Here is a 15,752-nt window from a genome sequence, read left to right as displayed (position 1 = left end):
TATCAGTTCACCTCAGAAAACAACAAAATTAAAAAAAGTAAAAATCTGAAATACATATTTTTAATGTTTATAAAGGCATCTAAGAGATGAGAAGATAGTGGGGAATTACCAGAACAAATGCTGGACAGTCAGAATCCAGGAAGGTAATCCAACTTGGAAGCTGTTCGTGATGATTAATTTCTTGTCAACTTGGCTAGGTTATGGTGCCCAGTTGTTTTGTCAAACACTAGCCTAGATGTTGCATTAAGTCAGTTTGTTGTACTGTGGGGGCTTGTGTGTTGCTGTGATGCTGGAAGCTATGCCACCGGTATTCAAATACCAGCAGGGTCACCCATGGCAGAAAGGTTTCAGCTAAGCTTCCAGACTAAGACAGACTAGGAAGAAGGATGCAGAGGTCTACTTCTGAAAAGCATTAACCAGTGAAAACCTTATGAATAGCAGCAGAACATTGTCTGATATAGTGCCAAAAGATGAGCCGCTCAGGTTGGAAGGCACTCAGAATACGACTGGGGAAGAGACAGTGGGATCAAGCATAGCAACAATTGTGAAGATGATGCAGGACCGGGCAGTGTTTCGTTCTGTTTTGCATAGGGTCACTATGAGTTGGAACCTACTCAAGGGCACCTAACAACAACACTTACATATGATGATGTCAGTTGGCCTTAAGTAAAGAAGGTTACCCTCTGTAATGTGGGTGGGCCTCAACCAATCAGTTGAAGTTCTTAAGAAAAAGAGAGATTTCCCAGGGAGTATTCTGCTTCCAGACTATAAATAGACATTTTGCCAGAATTCCTCACATTCCCCCAAACCCCACCACCACCACCTGAGCTACATACAGATTTTGGGAACAAGATTGCTGGAATATCCAGTCCAAAACCTGACCAACAGATTTTGGACTTGCCAGCCCCCACAATCTCATGAGTCAGTTCCTCAGATAAGTGAATGCATATCTGTGTATCTATTATCTATCTTGCTGGTTTTGTTTCTCTAGAGGATCCTAAGACATGTTGGTACTAAGAATGATTCTAGAGGAACAGAATCTTAAAGATCAGTTTTCTGAATTGGTTTTTGGGTTTCTGGAATTTTTAAAAAATCTGCTTAGAGTTAAAGGCACTAATGATTCTCTTGGAGCCCTGGTGTTACAGTGGTTAAGTGTTTGGCTGCTAACCAAAAGGTCAGCAGTTCAAATCCACCAGCCACTCCTTGGAAACTGTATGGGGCAGTTCTACTCTGTCTTATAGGGCTGCTATGAGTCAGAATCGATTTGACGGCAACAGGTTGTCTTTTGTTTTCTTTGGCAGGTAGGGAGGGTAATGACTCTATTTCTGGTAGTAAAGAGGTCAATGATAGTCCCTGGTGTGATGTGGCAATAGAGTTATGCAAAATATCAGCACTGAACACTCCAAATCAAATACTTACAAGACAAAGTTCTGGGTGATCATAGATTCGATAACTTAAAACATTTTTGTCAAACCGACAAGTATAATGATATTGGCTGGTTGCTCCTAATTTTGCTAGTCAAAATGGGAAAAGAAAAGGATGAGCTCAGGGATTCTAATTTCCACCTCATGTGCCACATAAATGACCTGAAATTTGCTGTGTGTGTCCTGAAAGAAAACCTTATGTCCTGTAGCCTCAGAGCTGTGATTGCCGAAAACCAAACCCACAGTCTCATCCTATGAGTGGCAGAATTACGATGCAAATTGAATTCCCAACCTCACAAGGTGTCTGTTAAAGTCAGGACATTGACTGGGAAGAAATGGGATCCTGAAAATTGGAATAGGGATATATGGACAGATATTAATGACATTGAGCCCCTAAATTCTGAGTCTTTTTGCCAGAGAAACTGCCCTTCTACCTCTGTTTGAAAAGATTAACCCAGCTTTGCCTGAACAACCTGTAATGGCCTCCTGTGAGGCAGTTGCCTTGCGACACACTGCTGATCGTCCTCAGGATCCACCCCCACCACTGATCTTTGCTTCTAGACCTAGAACTAGACGTAATTTCCAGCAGGTCCTGAAAGATGAGGTACAAAGTGTGTCCCACGAGAAGGTGCTACACTCCAAAAGAACTACGTGATTTTTCTAATTTATACAGACAGAAATCCAGGGAATATGTGTGGTAATATATATTAAGGGTATAGGATAATGGTAGAAGGAACATATTTATTGATATGGGTCCACTAAGCAGAGATTCTGCATTCAGTGTTTCAGCTTGAGGAGTTAGAAAGGGACCTTAATGTTTGTTTGTTTGGTTGACCAAAACATGGATCAAAAGGTGGCCTACACTTAAGGGGACTTCTAAGTCAATTGGCAAAATAATTCTATTATGAAAACATTCCACATCCCACTTTGAAATGTGGCGTCTGGGGTCTTAAATGCTAACAAGCAGCCATCTAAGATGCATCAATTGATCTCAACCCACCAGGATCAAACGAGAATGAAGAATACCAAGGTCACACGATAACTACAAGCCCAGGAGACAGAAAGGGCCACATGAACCAGAGACTTACATCATCCTGAGACCAGAAGAACTAGATGGTGCCCGGCCACAACCAATGACTGCCCTGACAGGGAGCACAACAGAGAACCCCTGAGGGAGCAGGAGATCAGTGGGATGCAGACCCCAAATTCTCATAAAAAGACCAGACTTAATGGTCTGACTGAGACTAGAGGAATCCCGGCGGTCATGGCCCCCAAACCTTCTGTTGGCTCAGGACAGGAACCATTCCCGAAGACAACTCATCAGACATGGAAGGGATTGGACAATGGGTTGGAGAGAGATGCTGATGAAGAGTGAGCTACTTGTATCAGATGGACACTTGAGACTGTGTTGGCATCTCCTGTCTGGAGGGGAGATAGGAGGGTAGAGAGGGTTAGAAACTGGCAAAATTGTCACGAAAGGAGAGACTGGAAGGGCTGACTCATTAGGGGGAGAGTAAGTGGGAGTATGGAGTAAGGTGTATATAAGCTTATATGTGACAGACTGACTTGATTTGTAAACCTTCACTTAAAGCTCAATAAAAATTATTAAAAAAAAAGAAAACAATAAAATAGTATTCATAAAAAAAAAAAAAAGGTGGCCTACACTAAATAAAGTTGAAATGCCAGAACTGCCTAGGTATGCAGTAGAAGAAGGCTTAGGGAGTCTGGAATGTTAGAATAAATTTGTCATGTCTGAATCGTTCACGCTACCAGAGGACATACCTTTCACCATGACTGTGAGGAATAAATTTTTGAGAGGAGCCCCAGCATCCTTGAAGAGAGTTGTGATCACTCTTTTCTGTAACTCAGATATTACAGTGGGAGCCACTGCCATTGAATTGACTTCTTACCTTCCATGTGGGAGACCTGGGTTCAATTCCCAGTCAATGCACCACAAGCAGAACCGCCACTTATTTATCAGTGGAAGTTTGTGTGTTTCTATCATGCTGAACAGGTTGCAGGGGGAATTTCCAGACTAAGAAAGACTAGGAAGAAAGGCCTGGCTATCTGCTTCCAAAAAATCAGACCCCGTTGTGCATGGGGTCACCATGAATTGGGCCAGCTCGACAGCAGCTAACAACAACAACAAATGCAATGGTGGGGATTGGATCATGGGGTGGCAGGGACCAAGTGACAGCACTTAATTGCCGAAGACAAAGTAAGCATGATTACCATAATGAATGACACAATCAAAGCAGTAATCAGAATAGTCTAATTGCACTGGGTAACTGCTTATGGTGTCACTAGGAATTAAATAAATGGGAAATCTATAAATTCCTACTTGATTTGCATAAGTGGAAGAGTTTTAAGTCAAGTGAGCAGAAGTCTACCTTGAATCACCATAACAGAGTTACTACTCCTAAATCAATCCCTAGACTTGAGCCAAAGCCCTGGTGGCGCAAACAGTTAAGTGCTGGACTGCTAATTGAAAGGTTGGCAGTTTGAACCTACCCAGCAGCTCTACAGGAGAAAGACCTGACAATGTGCTCGGTAAAGATTACAGCCAAGAAAATCCTGAAGGGCAGTTCTACTCTGTCACATGGGGTTGCTATAAGTTGGAACCGACTTGACAGCATCCATCAACAACAACAACATACTTGAGCCACTTTATAGACCCATAACCCCTTGAATGAAGGAGATGCCAGTTCCCCTTGAGTAAGGATCCCACCATTGTGCGAAAAATGTATAAATGTATATTACTAATTTTTCTCCTAGGCTTCCCTGAAGGACCCTTTATGGCCTTTTAATAGGGTGACTGTACTTTGGGGAAAAGGAAATAATCAGACGTTTCAGGGGTTATAAGAAACTGGCTCTGAACTCATACAAATTCTAGGAGACCCAAAACAATACTATGGTTCACCAGTAAGAGTAGGGGTATATGTAGGGGTCTTAGCCTGGGTTTTGTAGCAGAGCAAAACCAGTGAAGCGTATGTTGTTGTTTGTTGTTAGGTGCTGTCGAGTTGGTTCCGACTCATAGTGACCCTGTATACAGTAGAATGAAACATACCTGGTCCTATGCCATCCTCACAATAGTTGTTATGCTTGAGCCTGTTGTTGCAGCTGCTGTGTCAATCCATATCGTTGAAGGTCTTGTTCTTTTTTACTGACTCTTTACCAAGCATGATGTCCTTCTCCAGGGACTGGTCCCTCCTGGTAATATGTCCAAAGTATGAAAGACAAAGTCTCGCCATTCTCTCTTCTAAGGAGCATCCTGGCTGTACTTCTTCCGAGGCAGATTTTTCGTTCTTCTGGCAGTCCATGATATATTCAATATTCTTTGCCAACACCCTAATTCAAATGCATCAGTTCTTCTTCAGTCTTCCTTATTCATTGTCCAGCTTTCACATGCATATGAGGCAATTGAAAACACCTTGGCTTGGGTCAGGCACACCTTAGTCCCTAAGGTGACATCGCTCTAAAAAGATCTTTATCAGCAGATTTGCCCAATGCAACACATCATTTGGTTTTTTGACTGCAGCTTCTATAGACATTGTCATGGATTGAATTGTGTCCCCCCAAAATATCTGTCAACTTGGCCAGGTCATGATTCCCAGTATTGTATGATTGCCTACCGTTTTGTCATCTGATGTGATTTCCTTATGTGTTGTAAATTCTATCACTATGATGTAATGAGATTGGATTAGTGGCAGTTATGTTGATGAGATCTACAAGATTAGTTAGTGTCTTAAGCCAATCTATTTTGAGATATAAAAGAAAGAAGCAAGCAGAAAGACAGGGTGTCTTACTCATCTAGTGCTGCTGTAACAGAAATACCACAGGTGGATGGCTTTAACAAAAAGTTTATTCCCTCACAGTCTAGTAGGCCAGTAGTCTGAATTCAGGGCGTTGGCTCCGAGGGAAGGCTTTCTTTCTCTGTTGGCTCTGGAGGAAGGTCCTTGTCATCAGTCATCCCTTGGTCTGGGAGCTTCTGTGCACAGGAACTCAGGTCTAAAGGACATGCTCTGCTCCTGGCACTGCTTTCTTGGTGGTGTGAGATCCCGACTCTCTGCTTGCTTCCCTTTCCTTTCATCTCTTGTAAGATAAAAGGTGGTGCAGGCCACACTCCAGGGAAACTCCCTTTGCATTGGATCAGGGATGTGACTTAGTAAGAGTGTTACAATCCCACCCTAATCCTCTTTCACATAAAATTATAATCACAAAATGGAGGACAACCACACAATACTGGGAATCATAGCTTAACCAAGTTGACACATATTTTGGAGGGACACAATTCAATCCATGACACAGGGAGACCTCACACCACCAAGAAAGCAGTGCCAGGAGCAGAGTGCATCCTTTGGACCTGAGGTTCCTCCACTGAGATGCTCCCAGAACAAAGGACGGAGAAAGCTTTCCCCTAGAGCTGGCACCCTGAATTTGGACTTCTGGCCTACTGGACTGTGAGAGAATAAACTTCTTTGTTAAAACCATCCACTTGTGGTATTTCTGTTATAGCAGCACTAGCTAACCAAGACAGGCATTTATTGTGGATCCAAGTAAAATGAAATCCTTGACAACCTCAATCTCTTCTCCATTTATCATGATATTTATTGGTCCAGTTGTGAGGATTTTTGTTTTCTTTATGTTGAGGTGTAATCCATACTGAAGGCTGTGGTCTTTGCTCTTCATCAGTAAGTGCTTCAAGTCCTCTTCACTTTCAGCAAGCAAGGTTGTATCATCTGCATAACACAGGTTGTTCATGAGTCTTCCTCCAATGCTGATGCTGTGGTCTTCTTCATATAGTCCAGATTCTCGGATTATTTGCTCAGTATACAGATTGAATAAGTATGGTGAAAGGATTCAACACTGACACACACCTTTCCTGACTTTAAACCACACAGTATCCCCTTGTTCTGTTCAAACAACTGCCTCTTGGTCTAAGTACAGGTTTCTTATGAGCACAGTAAAGTGTTCTGAAATTCCCATTCTTCGAAACGATATCCACAATTTGTTATGATCCACATAGTCGAATGCCTTTGCATAGTCAATAAAACACAGGTAAACACCTTTCTGATATTCTCTGTTTTCAGCCATGATCCACCTGACATCAGCGATGATAACCCTTGTTCCATGTCCTGTTCTAAATCTGGCTTGAATTTCTGGCAGTTCCCTATGGATGTAGTGCTGCAACCACTTTTGTATGATTTTCAGCAAAGTTTTACTTGTGGGTGATATTAATGATATTGTTTGATAATTTCTGCATCCTGTTGGATCACGTTTCTTTGGAATGGGCACAAATATGAATCTCTTCCAGTCAGTTGGCCAGGTAGCTATCTTCCAAATTTCTTGGCATGGACCAGTGAGCACTTCCGGCACTGTATCTATTTGTTGAAACATCTCAATTCCTGGAGCCTTGTTTTTTGCCAATCCTTTCAGTGCATCTTGGACCTCTTCCTTCAGTACCATCAGTTCTTGATCATATGCTACCCCTGAAATGATTGAATGTTGATCAATTCATTTTGGTACAGTGACTCTGTATATTTCTTCCATCTTCTTTTTGTTGCTTCTTGCATCATTTAGTATTTTCCTGTAGGATCCTTCAATATTGCAACCTGAGGCTTGAATTTTTTCTTCACTTCTTTCAGCTTGAGAAATGCTGAGCATGTTCTTCCCTTTTGATGTTCTAATTCCAAGTCCTTACACATCTCATTATAATACTTTACTTTGTTTTCTCAATCTGCCCTTTGAAGTCTTCTGTTCAGCTCTTTTACTTCAACATTTCATCTTTTTGTTTTAGCTACTCTGTGTTTAAGAGTCACTTTAAGAGTCTCTTTTGATACCCGTTTTGGTCTTTTCTTTCTTTCCTGTCTTTTTTAATGACCTCTTGCTTTCTTCATGTGTGATGTCCTTGATGTTATTCCACAACTTGTCTGGTCTTTGGTCATTAGTGTTCAATGCGTCAAATCTGTTCTTGAGATGGTCTTTAAATTCAGGTGGGATATACTTAAGGTCGTACTTTGGCTGTCATGGCCTTGTTCCAGTTTTCAACTTGAACTTGAACTTGCATATGAGCAATTGATAATCTGTTCCACAGTCAGCTCCTTGCCTTGTTCTGACTGATAATACTGAGCTTTGCCATCATCTCTTTCCACAGATGTAGTTGATTTGATTCCTGTGTATTCTAGCCAATGAAGTCCACATGTATAGTTGCTGTTTATGTTGTTGAAAAAAAGGTATTTGCAATGAAGAAGTCGTTGGTCTTGCAAAATTCTATCATATGATCTCTGACGTTTCTGTCATCAAGGCCATGTTTCTGCTACTGTTTGAAAACAACTTCTTTGTTTCCAGCTTTCACATTCCAATTTCCAGTAATTATCAATGCATCTTGATTGGATGTTTGATCAATTTTAGACTGCAGAAGTTAGTAAAAATCTTCCATTTCTTCATCTGTGACCTTAGTGGTTGGTGTGTAAATTTGAATAATAGCCATATTAACTGGTCTTCCTTGTAGGTGTGTGAATATTATCCTATATAATATATGAAGTGAAGATATATATAGAAAGAGAAATTTACTTCAACGAAATGGCTCATGCAATTGTGGGGGCTGGCAAGTCCCAAATCCATGGTCAAGCAACAGGCTGAAGACCTGTGCTGGCTCACGAGGTTGCTGGGGTTGGTGAATCCAAAATCCGCAGTCAGGCAGCAGGCCAGAGACTTCTGCAGGCTTATGTCCCAAGAACTGGAGGACAGGCAATGAGAAGAGCGCAGGATCAAGGAAAAGAATAAGCTTTGCCAGGCCATCCATTTATATACTGGAGGAAGACCATGCCCCTAAGGAAATTGCCCTTTCAACTGTTTGGCTGCTCACATTAAATCACAAAATGGAAGATGATTATATAGTGTCTGCCAGACCACTGAGAATCATAGCCTGGCCAAGTTGACACATGACATTAACCATGATAGGAGGCTAGGTTATCAATGGAGTTCTAGCTCTAATTCATCTCAAAGTGGGTCCAGTGGGTCCCTGAACTCATCCTATAGTGATTTCCCCAGTGTCAGAATACATAATTGGGATAGAAATACTCAGCAACTGGCAGATCCCGAAACTGGTTCCCTGACCTGTGGAGTGAAGGCAGTTGGTACTAAGAAATGCCAAGTGGAAGCCACTAGAACTTCCTTTACCAAGAAAATAGTAAACGAAAAAGCAATATCACATTTTTGGAGGGGTCGTAGAGATTAGTGCCACCATCAAGAACTTGAAGGGTGCAGTGGTGGTGATTCCTACCACATCTACATTCAACCTGCCTGTTAGGCGTGTACAGAAAACTGGTAGATCTTTGATAATGGAAGTGGATTATTTTAAACTTAACCAGGTGGTCCAGTTCCATATTTGGTTTCATTGCTTGAGCAAATTAATACATCTCCTGCTGCCTGGTACACAACTGTAGATCTGGTAAGTGCTGGTGGTGCAGTGGTTAAAGTGCTCAGCTGCTAACCAAAAGGTCAGTGGTTTGAACCGACCAGCCTCTCTATGGGAGAAAGATGTGGTAGCCTGCTTCTGTAAAGATTCATAGCCTTGGAAACCCTATGGGAAGTTCTCTGTCCTATAGGGTGGCTATGAATCGGAATTGACTTGATGGCAGTGGGTTTGGTTTTTTGTTAGTAAAGACTACTAGAAGAGTTTGCTTTTATCTAGCAAGGTCAGCAGTACACCTTTGCTGTCCTACCTCAGAGGTGTATCAACTCTCCAACCCCATGTCATAATGTAGCCTGCAGAGTCCTTGGTCACTTTTTTCCTTCACAAGACATTACACTGGTCCCTGACATTGATAACATCTTGCTGATTGGACCTGGTGAGCAAGAAATAGCAACTACTCTAGCCTTTTGGTAAAACATTTGTGTGCCCAAAACCAAACCATACCCATTGCTGTCAAGTTGATTCCAACTCATAGTGACCCTATAGGACAGAGTAGAACTGCCCCATAGAGTTTCCAAGGAGCACCTGGTGGATTTGTACTGCTGACCTTTTTGGTTAGCAGCCATAGCTCTTAACCAGTATGCCACCAGGGTTTCCATTTCTGTGCCAGAGGATGAGAAATAAATCCCACAAAAATTCAAAGGACTTCCATCTCAGTGAAATTTCCAGGGGTGCAATGGTATGGGGCATGTAAAGACATCCCTTCCAAGGTGAAGGATAAGTTATTGCATCTGACCCCTCCTACAACTAAAAAGGAAGCACAACACCTAGAGGCCTCTTTGGCTTTTAAAGGCAATGTATTCCTCATTTGGATGTGCCACTCTGGTCCATTTACAGAGTGACCTGAAAAGCTGCTAATTTTGAGTGGGACTCAGAACTAAAGAAGGCTCTGCAACAGGTCCAGGCTCTCATGCATGATGCTTTGCCACTTGGGCCATATGATCCACCAGATCCAGTGGTGCTTGGAAGTGTCAGTGGCATAGAGAGATGCTGTTTGGAGCCTTTGGCTAGCCCCTTTTGATGAATAATAGTGCAGACCCTTAGAATTTTTGAATAAGCCCCTGTCTTCCTTTGCAGATAACCACTGTCCTTTTGAGAAACAGCATTTTGGTTTGCTACTGGTTCTGTAGCAACTGAGCTCCTGGCCAAGGGCCACCGAGTTACCATGTGACCTGAGATGGCCATCATGAACTGGGTATTGTCTAACCAACAAAGCCATAAAGTTGGATGTGCACAGTAGCACTTAATCATCATATGGAAGTGGTAAATATGAGATTGGGCTTCAACAGGCCCTGAAGGCACAAGTAACTTACATAAGGCATGCCCATGGACCACATCCTCCATGATGTATCTGATGTAATCAGCCAATCAGTTGTAAGGTGAGTTTCCTTGGGAGTGTGGCCTGCTTCCAGTATATATATGAACGTTCTGGCAAAGCTTACTTTCTTGCTCTGGGTCCTGCATCTGGCTTGTCATCATTTGACCACTGGTTCTTGGGACTTGAGCCAGAGGTCCATTGTCTCGTCTGTCAGTCTTGGGATTCGTCAGCCTGTGTAAACTGTGAGCCAGCAGCTTGCTGTCTTACCTGATAATCTTGGGTTCATCAGCCTCTGTAGCTATGTAAATCAGGAGAAGCCTCCAGCCTGATGCCTGACTCACGGAACTGGCAATTTCCAGCCTCTACAACCATGTGAGCCATTTCCTTGAGATAAATCTGTGTGTGTGTGTGTGTGTGTATGTATACACACATCACTAGTTTTCCTTCTCTAGGGAACCCAGCCTATGACATTTGGTACCAGGAGTGGTTCTAGAGAAATAAAATTGTAAGGATGAGTTTTCCAAATTGGTTCTCAAGTCTGACAAGTCTTAAAGTGCTGATGACTCTGCCTCAAGTAGTAAAGAGCATGCTGCTTATCCATGGCCTGAGGTGACAATAGAAATATGAAAATATCACCACCAGTAGATCAGGTATTGGTGAGAGGCAAGGCTCTGGGAAATGGCATGTTTGATACCTTTCTACAATTTTGTCATAATGAGAAGTATAAGGAAGCTGGTTGGTTGGTCCTACTTTCACTAGACAAAGTAGTGAGATGAGCTCACAACTTCAGAGTCATAGCTCAAGCACCATATAAAATACCTCAAAGTTTCCTTTTGTGCCCTGAAAGAAAGCCTTATTTCTTGTAGTAACAGAGCAGATATTGCCAAAAACCAAACCCAGAATTTTTTCCTAAGAGTGGCTGAATTACAATGCTAATTAAATTCCCAACTTCAAATGGAGTCTGAAGTTAAAGTGAGGGCATTGACTGGGAAGAAATGGGATCCTGAAACTTGGGATGTGGACATATGGGCAGATAATTGGGAAGCTGGGGTCACTGGGCCCATAAATTCCATTGAATCATTCTGGCAAATGAACCAGCACTTTTACTCCCATCTGAAGAGATCACTCCATCTTTTTCTACTAAGCCACTCTCCTCAGTAAAACCATTATCCCTTCCACCCCCACCTGATGAAATTAACCCAGCTGTGCCTGAAGAGTCTTTGTGTGAGACATTGCCTGGGGCATTGCCTGAGGAAGATGCTTTACAAGACATTGCTGAATGTTCCCAGGACCTACCCTACCACCCAATTTTGATTTTAGACCTATAACTAGACTTAAATCCCAGCGAGCCCCAAAAAGTGGAGAACAAATGTGACCCAGGAGGATGTATGCTACACTCCAAAAGAACTGCTTGACTTTTCTAATATGCACAAACAGAAACCTGGGGAATATGGATGGGAATGGCCATTAAGGGTGCGGGAAGGATGTAAGGAACATAAAGTTAGATCAGCCTGAGATTATTGATACGGGCCCACTAACCACAGATTCTTCATTCAATGTTTTAGCTCAAGAGGTTAGGAAAGGCTCTAATAGTTTATTTGGTTGGTTCACTGGAGCATTGATTACATAGTGGCCTACACTAAATCAAGTTGAAGTACCAGTCCAGCCTTGGTATACTGTAGGAGGAGGTATACAAAGACTTAGGAAAATTAGCATTTTAGAGTGGATTTATCAGGCTAGACTCACAGACCCACACATGGAGTGCTCAGAGAACACACCCTTTTACCACAACAGTGAGGAACAAATTTGTGAAGGGAGCCCCAGCATCCTTGAAGACTGCTGCGCTTGCTATTTTATGTATATCAGGTTTGACATTGGGAACTGCCCTAACTGAATTAAGACACCTAACTACAATGGGGCTGATTGGACTCCAGGTGGTAGGGGCCAAGTGGTGGCACTCAGTCAACAAAGACAAGGTGGGTGTGGTTACTGTAATGGACAGTGGAGTCAATGCATTAATCAGAATAGTCTGACTGGTGTGGACTTACAGTGTTGCCTAGTTAGTCATGGTGTCCCTAGGGGTGAAATAGATGGGAAAACTACTAAATATTTACTTGATCAGGACAAGTAGAAGAATTCTAGGTTTCAAGTGAATGGCAATCTAACTCCAATTATCGGAATAGGGACTCATTCCCCCTCGATCAATTCGCAGACTTGAAGGAGTTTACAGACCCTAACCCCTTAAATGAAGAGGAGGCCAGGTGCCTTTAAGGAAGCACACCACTACACTGACAAAAATTAATGCTATTAACCTTTCTCCCAGTGTTCCTCAAAGAGATCTATGGCCATTTACGAGAGTGACTGTTCACTGGGGAAAAGGAAATAATTAGACATTTTGGGGATTACTGGATAATAGCTCTGAAATGACATTAATTCCAGGAGACCCAAAACGTCATTGTGGCCCACCAGTCAGAGTGGGGGCATATGAAGGTCAGGTTATTAATGAATTCTTAGCTCATGTCCATCTCATAGTGGGTCCAGTGGGTTCCTGAACCCATCCTGTAGTGATTTCCCCAGCTTCAGAATGCATAATAGGAAGAGATATACTCAGCAACTGGCAGAACCCCTGCATTGGATCACTGACAAAGGGAGTAAGGGCTGTTATGGTAGGAAAAGCCAAGTGGAAGCCTTTAGAAATGCACCTACCTAGGAAAATAGTAAACCAAAAGCAGTACCTCTTTTCTGGAGGGCTTGCACACATTACTGCCACCATCAAGGACTTAAAGGATGCAGGGGTGGTTATTGCCACCACATCCCAATTCAACACGCCTCTTTGGCTTGTGGGAAAAACAGATGAATCTTGAATAATGACAGTGGATTATCATAAACTTAACCAGATGGTGGCTTCAATTGCAGCTGCTGTTCAGATGTGGTTTCATTGCTTGAGTAAATTAATACATCTCCTGGTACCTGGTATGCAGCTATTGATTTGGACAATGCGTTTTCTCAATTTTGGTTTTGAAGGAACATCAGAAGCAATTTTTCTTCAGCTGGCAGGCCAGCAATACACTTTCACTGTCCTACCTCAGAGGTATATCAACTCCCCAGCCCTATGTCATAACTTAGTCTGCAGGGAACTTGATTGGCTTTCTCTTCCAAAAGATGTCACACTGGTCCATTACATTGACGACATTATGCTGATTGGACCCAGTGAGGAAAAAGGGCCAATGACTTCGGATTTACTGGTAAAACATTTGCTTGCTAGAGTGTGGGAGATTGATCCAACAAAAATTTAGGCACCTTTTACCTCAGTGAATTTCTAGTACAGTGGTGTGGGGCATGTTGAGATATTCCTTCTAAAGTGAAGGATAGGTTGCTTTATCTGGCCCCTTCTACAACTAAAAAGGAGCCACAATACCTGGTGGGTCTATTTGGATTTTGGAGGCAACATATCTCTCATTTGGGTGTGCTACTTCAGCCTGTCTATCAAATGACTTGAAAAGCTGCTAGTTTTGAGTGGGCCCAAAAGAAGAGAAGGCTCTGCAACAGGTTCAGGCTGCTGTGCAAGCTGTTCTGCCACTTGGGCCATATGGTCCAGCTGATCCAATGGTGCTTGAAGTGTCATTGACAGCTAGAGATGCCATTCAGAATCTTTGGCAGGCCTCTATTGGTGCGTCACAATGCAGATTTTGGAGCAAAGCCCTGCCATCTTCCGCAGATAACTACTCTCCTTTTGAGAAATGGGTTTTGGCTTATTACTGGGCCTTACTACAGAGTGAACACTTAACCACAGGCCACCTAATCACCATGCAACCTGAGCTGGCCATCATGAACTGGGTGTTGTCTGACCCAAAAAGTCATAAAGACAGATGTGCACAGCAGCACTTCATCATTAAATGGAAGTAGTATATATGAGATTGGGCTCTAACAAGAACTGAAGGCACGAATAAATTGCATGAGGAAGTGACCCAAATGCCCATGGTCCCCACTCCTGTCACATTACCTGCCCTCTCCCAGTCTTCACCTATGACCTCATGAGAATTTCCTTATGATCACTTGACTGAGGGAGAGAAGACTTGAGCCTGCTTTACAGATAGTTCTGCTCAATATGTGGGCACCACTCGAAAATGGACAGCGGCAGCACTGCAGCCCCTTTCTGGGACTTCCCTGAAAGACAGTGATAAAGGAAAATCCTCCCAGTGCACAGAGCTTTGAGCAGTGCACTTGGTTGTTCACATTACTTGGAAGGAGAAATGGCCAGATGTGCAATTGTATACTGATTCATAGGCTGTGGCCAATGGTTTGGCTGCATGACCAGAGATACACTTTCACTGTCCTACCTCAGGAATATATCAACTCTCCAGCCCTGTTATAATATAGGAGGAACATAATTGGAAAATTGGTGACAAGGTGGTATGGGGAAGAGGTATGCGGATAGATCTTTCTGAATGGGCCAAAGAAGTGAAGATATTTGTGTTTCATGTGAATACTCACCCCAATCAAGTGGATAGGATGATGCATTCTTTGGAAACCAGTCATCCTCTTTCCCCAGCGGCTCCTGTTATTGCCCAGTGAGCTCATGAACTGGCAATGGTGGTAGTGATGGAGGTTATACATGGGCTCAGCAACAGGGACTTCCACTCACCAAGGCCAACTTGGCTACAGCCACTGCTGAATGCCCAATCTACCAGCAACAGAGACCAATGCTGAGTACCTGATGTGGTACCATTCCCTGAGGCAATCAGCCTGCAACCTAGTTGCAGGTTGATTACATTGAACTGCTTCCAGCATGGAAAGGTCACAGTTTAATTCTTACTGGGGTAGACATTTACTCTGGATACAGATTTGCCTTCCCTCCACGCAATGCCTCTGCCAAAACTCCCATCTAAAGACTCACAGAATGCCTTATCCACTGTCGTGATACCCACACGGCATTGCCTTGGCTGAAGGGACTCACTTCACAGTGAATGAAGTACAGCAACGGGCACATGCTCATGGAATTCACTGGTCTTACCATATTCCATACCATTCTGAAGCAGCTGGCTTGATAGAGCAATGGAATAGCCTTCTAAAGACACAATTACGGTGCCAGCTAGGTGGCAACACTTTCCAGGGTTGGGGTAGTGTTTTCCGGGAGGCTGAATATGCTCTAAATCACCATCCAGTATATGGTGATGTTTCTCTCATAGCCAGGATTCATGGTTTCAGGAATCAAGGGGTGCAGATGAGAGTCGCACTACTCACTATTACCCCTAGTTACACACTCACAGAATGTTTGATTCCTGTCCCCACGACCCTATGCTTTGCATGTCTACAGGTCTTAATTCCAAAGGGAGGAGTGTCCCAACCTGGAGACACAATATAGATTCCATTGAACTGGAAGTTTAGAATGCCACCTGGCCTCTTTGGGCTCTTCGTGCCTCTGGATCAACAGGCAAAGAAGGGAGCTACGCTATTGACTGGTATCATTGACCGTGACTACCAAATCAGACTGATGTTTCATAATGGAGGTATGAAAGAATATGTCTGGAAT

This window comes from Elephas maximus, chromosome 3, assembly GCF_024166365.1.
Source record: "Elephas maximus indicus isolate mEleMax1 chromosome 3, mEleMax1 primary haplotype, whole genome shotgun sequence".
In the NCBI taxonomy this organism is placed as follows: domain Eukaryota; kingdom Metazoa; phylum Chordata; class Mammalia; order Proboscidea; family Elephantidae; genus Elephas; species Elephas maximus.
Note: the sequence above shows the minus strand (reverse complement) of the source record.